Source organism: Palaemon carinicauda, chromosome 17 (assembly GCF_036898095.1).
Source record: "Palaemon carinicauda isolate YSFRI2023 chromosome 17, ASM3689809v2, whole genome shotgun sequence".
In the NCBI taxonomy this organism is placed as follows: domain Eukaryota; kingdom Metazoa; phylum Arthropoda; class Malacostraca; order Decapoda; family Palaemonidae; genus Palaemon; species Palaemon carinicauda.
Genome location: NC_090741.1, coordinates 68,041,571 through 68,049,070, shown reverse-complemented (window position 1 = coordinate 68,049,070; position 7,500 = coordinate 68,041,571). Strand labels below are relative to the sequence as shown.

At 32.8% G+C, this 7,500-nt stretch overlaps 1 protein-coding gene across 1 annotated transcript in view; it reads left to right on the top strand.

Moving 5' to 3' along the window:
- Positions 1-1,400: 1,400 nt before the first annotated feature.
- LOC137656846 (uncharacterized) overlaps positions 1,401-7,500 on the top strand; it is a 114,435-nt gene continuing 108,335 nt past the window's right edge. Inside the window, exon 1 of the mRNA XM_068391193.1 lies at positions 1,401-1,536. The gene's annotated coding sequence lies outside the window, so the exon portion shown is untranslated. The remainder of the gene's footprint in view (positions 1,537-7,500) is intronic.

The window sequence follows — 7,500 nt, the reverse complement described above, 5'->3', positions numbered from 1 at the left end:
TAATTTCTATATTTTGTTTTTGCGAATCATTTTCACTTATAAGTAGCATCTTCAGATTCTGCGTAATACCGTCGTTTTATAGTTTTCTCTCCTTCCAGAGATACTACCACTACTACTACTACTACTACTACTACTACTACTACTACTACTACTGCTGCAACCTCCTTCAGAATTATTATCGTAATCATTAATAGAAGTATTATCTTTTTCGTTATTGTGATTATTGTAATACTTAGGTTGTAAATATTAAGTTTAACGAAGCTAAAATGAAAAGTTCTGTAAATGCCCTTATGTAAAAAGACTATATAACCTAATATTGGTTACCTTTCACGATAACAATTCCCTATCCATTTAGCCTGGCCTAGGATGTGACCCTAAGTTCCCATTTCTGTACCTAAGAAAATACAAGCTTAAACTATTTTAATTTTTAAAAAATTTCATGTTTTGCATTCGACTTTTTTTTTTTTTTTTTTTTTTTTTTAACAAATTTACTTCTTTTATTTGGGTTAAATGTATGGTTTACCAACAGTTAAAGAAATTATATCTTTATTTGAACTGTATCTTATGAAAAAAAATACATTCCAAAGTAGCCCGAATGTAAACAAATGGTCCAAGCCTTCCACTCCACAGACATACCGTTTAGACTTCAATGAGTGTGCATTCTCATCGCTGTAACGGCAAAACACATTCCATTTATCAAACAGACAAAGCGTACCTTCTATACACATCGAGATAATCAGGACAATCTTAATTTGCTCCCAGAAACACAGTAAAAAAAAATCTAAACAACTTATCGAGTACTCCGAGTTTCCTGGCGAATGAAGAGCCCTGCACCCTGATGACATCATCGACCTAAAAATTCCATTCAACTCGTTCGAATCTTGACACTGAACGTCTTGCAATAACGCCAAACCACTAGACTCTCACGAGATGAATAGCATCAAAACATCGGGAGGGCATCGAATACGCTCAGTCAAACACCTTAGACTTTTTTTTCTGGTGGGGTCCGACTGACGTAACCTAGAAATTCTAATGATTTCTTCCTGTTACTGGCTCATGTCCTGGGGAAAAAAATGTGCAGAGAATGGGTAATGATAGATTGTTGATGCTTGGTTCATGGTAAAGGGTGACGGAGGCAAGGGAAAGATGGAAAGGGGGTAAGAGTATGCAAGAGGGGTAGTAGAAACCAGGGGTCTTGCGAACTGCAGGTGAAGGACCAAATGGTTTCTTGCGCCTGATCTCCTATGTGTGTGTGCAAGAGAGTTGGCCAACCTCCAGAGAGTGATGTGGGGGCCTATTTGTGACTATGAGGATGAGGGGGAGGGAGATAAGATAGTGGAGGAGGTGGAGGAGGGGGAGGGGAAAGGAAACACGGAGCTTTGGGGGCGTTTTGGGGAGGTGGAGGCGTTCGCGTCGTCGTCGAAGATGTAGAAGAAGGCGCTACCCCAAGCCAGCATCAGACCAGGTGCTTATTTCACCGCCACTCGCAAAGAACGTTACTACTTCTTCTCTCGCCAGCGTCTCAGAACAGGAGAGGTGAGTAGAGAAAAAGTTTACATCGGCGATCCCTGCTTATTGCAGAAGGCAAACTTGTGACGAATTTGTTTCAGGGACAAAGGTCAAGGGCGCTTAAGGCTCTCCCGAGTGGAAAGACCTTCGGGTATTTCTACCCAAAAGTTCAGGGAAACGTGTCCGTGTTCAGAGATTTAAGTGACTGACCAATGGCAGTGATTTGAGTAACTTGTGCTTTCGGAGGTTCCTTACTTGCTATTCACGGGTGGTTCCTGTTTGTGATTATGGGATGTAATGGAAGAAATCTTAATACATTCCAAGCCATATTGTTCTTAAGTTACTTTGCCTTTGCGCCTGAAATTACAGCCTGACAACCTGACGTAAATACTCATAGACATCACATCATAACTTGATTTTCATCCTGCATCAAAAACGGTCATTTTTACTTCAATGTAATCGAATGGTAGATTGATTTAATCTAAAAGGAAAAAACATGAATTTTATGCTAATATCCTCGTTTTCTAAACCAAAAATCATACGCAACATTGCAAAGAAAATGGACTGCAATTTGCTAAATGAAATTCATTTAGTAGTAATTCAAGGAACTTTACAGGTATTTCCACGGTCAAAAGTCGTCCAAGATAAATGACATTCGTTTAACCTTCTCCAAACCCAAGATGCTTTAGCTTTGGTATGTCAATCGTTCCATTTTTTCCTAGGGGAGCGATGGAAGGAACCAAACCAGTATTGTACTACAAGATTTTAATTAAAAAGACATCTTGGAAATGCAGTGAAGATAAAGCCAATGTTCACGACATAAATATACGTGTTCATTCGTCATGTATACAAGCACAAAGATATAAATATATGAATAATTCGTACATCAAAAGTATAATATCCTATTTCTTAAGGTTAACATGTTTCTCCCGGTATTTCCTTATATGTGTTTTATTTTATTTTCATCTTTTACCAGAAAAGTAACAAAAACTTACATATATACATACACACATACTAAAGTTTGTATGTATGTATTCATGTATGTATGTATTTATGTATGTATGTATGTGTCGCATACTGCATGTATACATATATACAGTGCATATATACACATATACATATATTACACACACACGTATATATATATATATATATATATATATATATATTATACACACACAAGCATTATGTTACCATTTTCACATGTCTACAGAATAACCATAAACACATTTATAAATAATCAATGTTCATGTTAATCTCGAAATAAGAAGAGTACAGTATATTACGCAATTTTTCATGAATATGCAATATTCTATACTCAATTTCTTGTTATCATTTGCATTGGACCTTTAATTCTTTATGCAACATTATATTACACTAACATTTCAGACACATATGTGCATTCTATAAAAGAAGCATAAAATAGTATTTAGTTTCTCAATATTATTTGTATAACTGTATTTTCAGTACATAAATCGGCAAATTATTCTTGCATTTCTGAATTGAAACGTGCAAGATGCTTACATGTCTTGGAGGCTATGTATGTTAATTATAAACTTCCATAAAAATATCCAATTAAATATGAAAAAACCTACATTGTGTGTCCACTTCCTAATATAAGTACTCATGGATATATGTTTGTGTATAAATATAAATATAAATATATATATATATATATATATATATATATATATATATGTATGTGTGTGTGTGTTTATATACGTATATATATATGTATATATATATATATATATATATATATATATATATATATATATATATATATATATATATATATATAAGGAGTGAAAAGTATAAGAATGAAGTCATTTAAAAGTTAATCGAACATAGTCTAAGTAATTTAAACGTATTGTAGGGATCAGCCAAAAATGTAGTAGTGCGCATTTGGTGATTCTAACGCATACCTGCCTTTGTGAAATGTTTACATCAATGTCACTCGGCATACACACAAACATACACAAACACACCCTCTGTGACGTCACCATATGACGTCAATGACGTTAACCCAAAAAAAATTCCAAGATCTTAGATCTCTTTGTTTAGGTCTTCTGGTATAAAAAGTTGAATGATATTCATTTGAATAGAATTTAAAAAATAAAAAGAGCTCTCTCTCTCTCTCTCTCTCTCTCTCTCTCTCTCTCTCTCTCTCTCTCTCTCTCTCTCTCTCTCTCTCTCTCTCTCGAATGGCATTGTCAGAATGCTAAACAAAACTTTTTTTATGAATTTTAATCTATTCTAATAATTCATATTTTTTATTTTTCTTTAAAGTTTAATACTTTTGTTAATATTATACTAAATTTTTCTCATTCTTACCAAGTAACATTTAACTTTTTTCTTTACTTTTCCTTGAAGTTTTAAACTTTTCTTAATACTAATTTTCTCTCATTCTTACCAAGTAACATTTAACTTTTTATTTTACTTTTCCATAAAGTTTAATACTTTTGTTAATATTTTACTAAATTTTTCTCATTCTTACCAAGTAACATTCAACTTTTTTCTTTAATTTCCATAAAGTTTAAAACTTTTCTTAATCTATTACTAATTCTCTCTAGTTCCTACCGAGTAAAACAGTTTACTTTCTCCATCATAGCATCCCAACCACCGAGAAAACAGTCCCGCACTGCAACAGACCGAATAAACCCCATGTTGCACACTGCAACAGCAATGATAGTGACGCAATGAGTTCCTGACATTGCAGAAGATATGATGGAAGGTTACAGAGCTCACAATCTATTTGATCTGACGTTTTGATTCTTAATTCCATTAAGGGATTATTTCACTTTACGTTGCGTGGAAAGGAATAAAGTATAATACAACGCAATACAATACAATATTGTGTATTTGTTAGTTTATCGGAAAATGTTATTTCAGACTAGATGAAACGAATCTTAAAACTATAATGACTATTTGTTTACTAGACCACGCTCTCCATATACTGCGAAATTATGCAAAGCTATTGTTTTCCTCTATTACTTTTTCATAACCTAAAATAATTTGCCTTATGGAAAAAAAAGTTAATATTATAAAAACTATAGTATTATAAAAAAGAAAACTAGCTTAGTTTCCTTACTAAATGACCTAAAACTGACATCGACAACATAATCAACCAAAACAGAAGTTCGTGAGGCCAGCGTACATTTGATATATATTCAAAATATATACAAAATTAATAATGGAGTAATTACTCAAAAGTGTCACAATTTGTGGATTGTATATTTTATGAACACTTATAGGTAATTTTTTAGGTTTTTTTTTTTATAAGTTTAACATGTTTCCAATGTGGCAAATTGTTTTGAATTACGTAAAATTAATAGAGAAAAACAATACCTTTGTATAATTTGGCAGTATATGGAGAGCGTGGTCTTGTAAACAAATATGCTATAATGATAACAATAACAATCTATCTATTTGGGCAGTCTCACTAATAATGGAAAATATATCACCCTTTTCTCATGCTTCATAACATATGTATCGAAAATAAAAACTAGTGTACGCGACCCGTCAAAAATTACTACTAAATATTTATATAGATATGCACACACACACACGCAGCCCAATCTCACCAAGGCATGGGTACTCCCTCTCTCTCACACTTGAGGGACAGGGAGATCTGAGTGTCAAAGGAAATATACTGTGTATATATATATATATATATATATATATATATATATATATGTATATATATATATATATATACATATACATATATATACTGTATACATACATACATGCATACATATATAAATATATATACATATACATATTTATATCTATAATTATACATTATATATATACATATATATACATATATTTACATATACATATATATATATATATATATATATATATACGTATATATATACATATATATACAAATATATATATGAATAATTGGCTCAACTAACAATCAAAGTAACACAATAAATATAAAAAAACAATTCGCCATTGTCAATAAACAGAAATAACTTTCATTACCATCTTTTGGTCTTAAAATATGGGAATTGCGTCAAGAAACGAGGAGTAAGAGAAATAGATATAAACATAGAAAGATAAACGTTTATATTAAGGGGGTCTTGTAATTCTCCTTGCCAGACATAGCCAAACAGATCAAATTGAATGTATAAAAGCAATTCATTGTAAACACCAGATTCGCAAAAGATATCCCGCGCAAGTGGACCTAAATATAATGAACCAAGTCAGCCAAAAGGCGTCTGTCTGAGTAAGGTTAAATACAATGTAAGCGGACAAAGTCTGTCACGGCAACACCCGATGCCATAACTATTGCATCATCAGCGCCATCTATTGACGTGAGCCGCATTATATTGAATGACATTTTCACTTATTACTTATATAGTCTTTCAATAAACCAAAATTAAAACCAGAAATTTATGTGATTTTCTATTCTTTTTTTGTAGTATTGCTAAAATAAGTTAAAATTGTATTAAAAAATCTTTCGAATCCCAACAATATTTTGATATTGAGAGGTAGGTCTATCGCTTCCATCATTTCGCTCTGTCTCTATAAGAAGCTAAATCAAGGCATGAAGTTTGTAATCATTTTGAATCTGTTTTGGTGAACAGAAAGTGCACAGCTTTCGTGATTTTCTCGATACTTTCTTCCGCTACACAAGTTTTTCTCTAGATTTTCAGTAATTGAAAACAGAGGTTGGACTAGATACTGACATATGGCTTTCCTCAGTGGTAAACAGATATCACATTGGAACTTAATATGCTTATAAACATTCTTATAACTAAATTAACTCAACATACACTTACGTACAAATCTACATGTTTATAATCACTTTAATGTATCAGAATTAACACTGAATATCAGGTTCAAAACACTTTTGTTTCTTTCAATTATTCAAGTCTCATGGCGTCATCAACATTCTTAAACTGTCTAGATGCAGTGTTTTATCTTTTTCTAGCCTTTTTGTTCATCTCTGAAACTCCTCCTTGGCATGATTAGATCTTCAATTCCTTCCATCATTCAATTTCTTGTCAAACAATCCATCTTTTGACTCCATTAAAACTTCGAGCTATTAAGAGTATCCTAAAAGACTCTTCAAATCATTCTTCTTGTAGGGGTCCAATCATCTCACCCTAGTGATGCAAAACGTTACCACATTTCCCTATAGTCCTATGTGACAATCTCAAATATCAGCCTACGATAAGCTCCTGAACGAGTCCTTATAAATTAGGACAGATCAGGGTTCTACACGAGTAATTCTGTGCAAAAATCCTACTGTTGTCTTCTTGAGATGGAAGGTTATACACCTACCTAGACATGCATTTAGCTATTACACAAACAGGGCCTTTACAATTTACACAATTATAGAGAAAACTGCTATGGTCTTGTTTAGATAGAAGCTTGTACTAAGGCCTTACTATAGTTTAGATAGAGGCTTGTACTAAGGCCTTACAATGGTTTAGATAGAAGCTTGTACTATGGTCTTACAATGGTTTAGATAGAAGCTTGTACTATGGTCTTACAATGGTTTAGATAAAAGCTTGTTCTATGGTCTTACAATGGTTTAGATAGAAGCTTGTACTATGGTCTTACAATGGTTTAGATAGAAGCTTGTACTAAGGTCTCATATTGATTTAGATAGAAGCTTGAGATAGAAGCTTGTACTAAGGCCTTACAATGACCAGACTGAAACAAAGACTGTATAGAGTTCTTCATAGACGCACTGCAGGAAAAGGCTGTCCCTCTACGGTACAATTATTGCAGAATCCTACATTGTCCCACCACAAGAAGTTTCTTATATAGGATCAAAGCAGATCCCAACACTTACCATATGAAAACAAAGGATCCTTCTGTGATTCTCATAAGGACATAAACTGTCGCTATAAAAATGGGTTCTTTTAGAATCCTACAAGTATATCAAATTGGCCTTATAATAAAACTGGGAGCTTTTTACGATCCTACGATTAAAAAGCTTTATTGATCAATAAACTTACGTTTGTT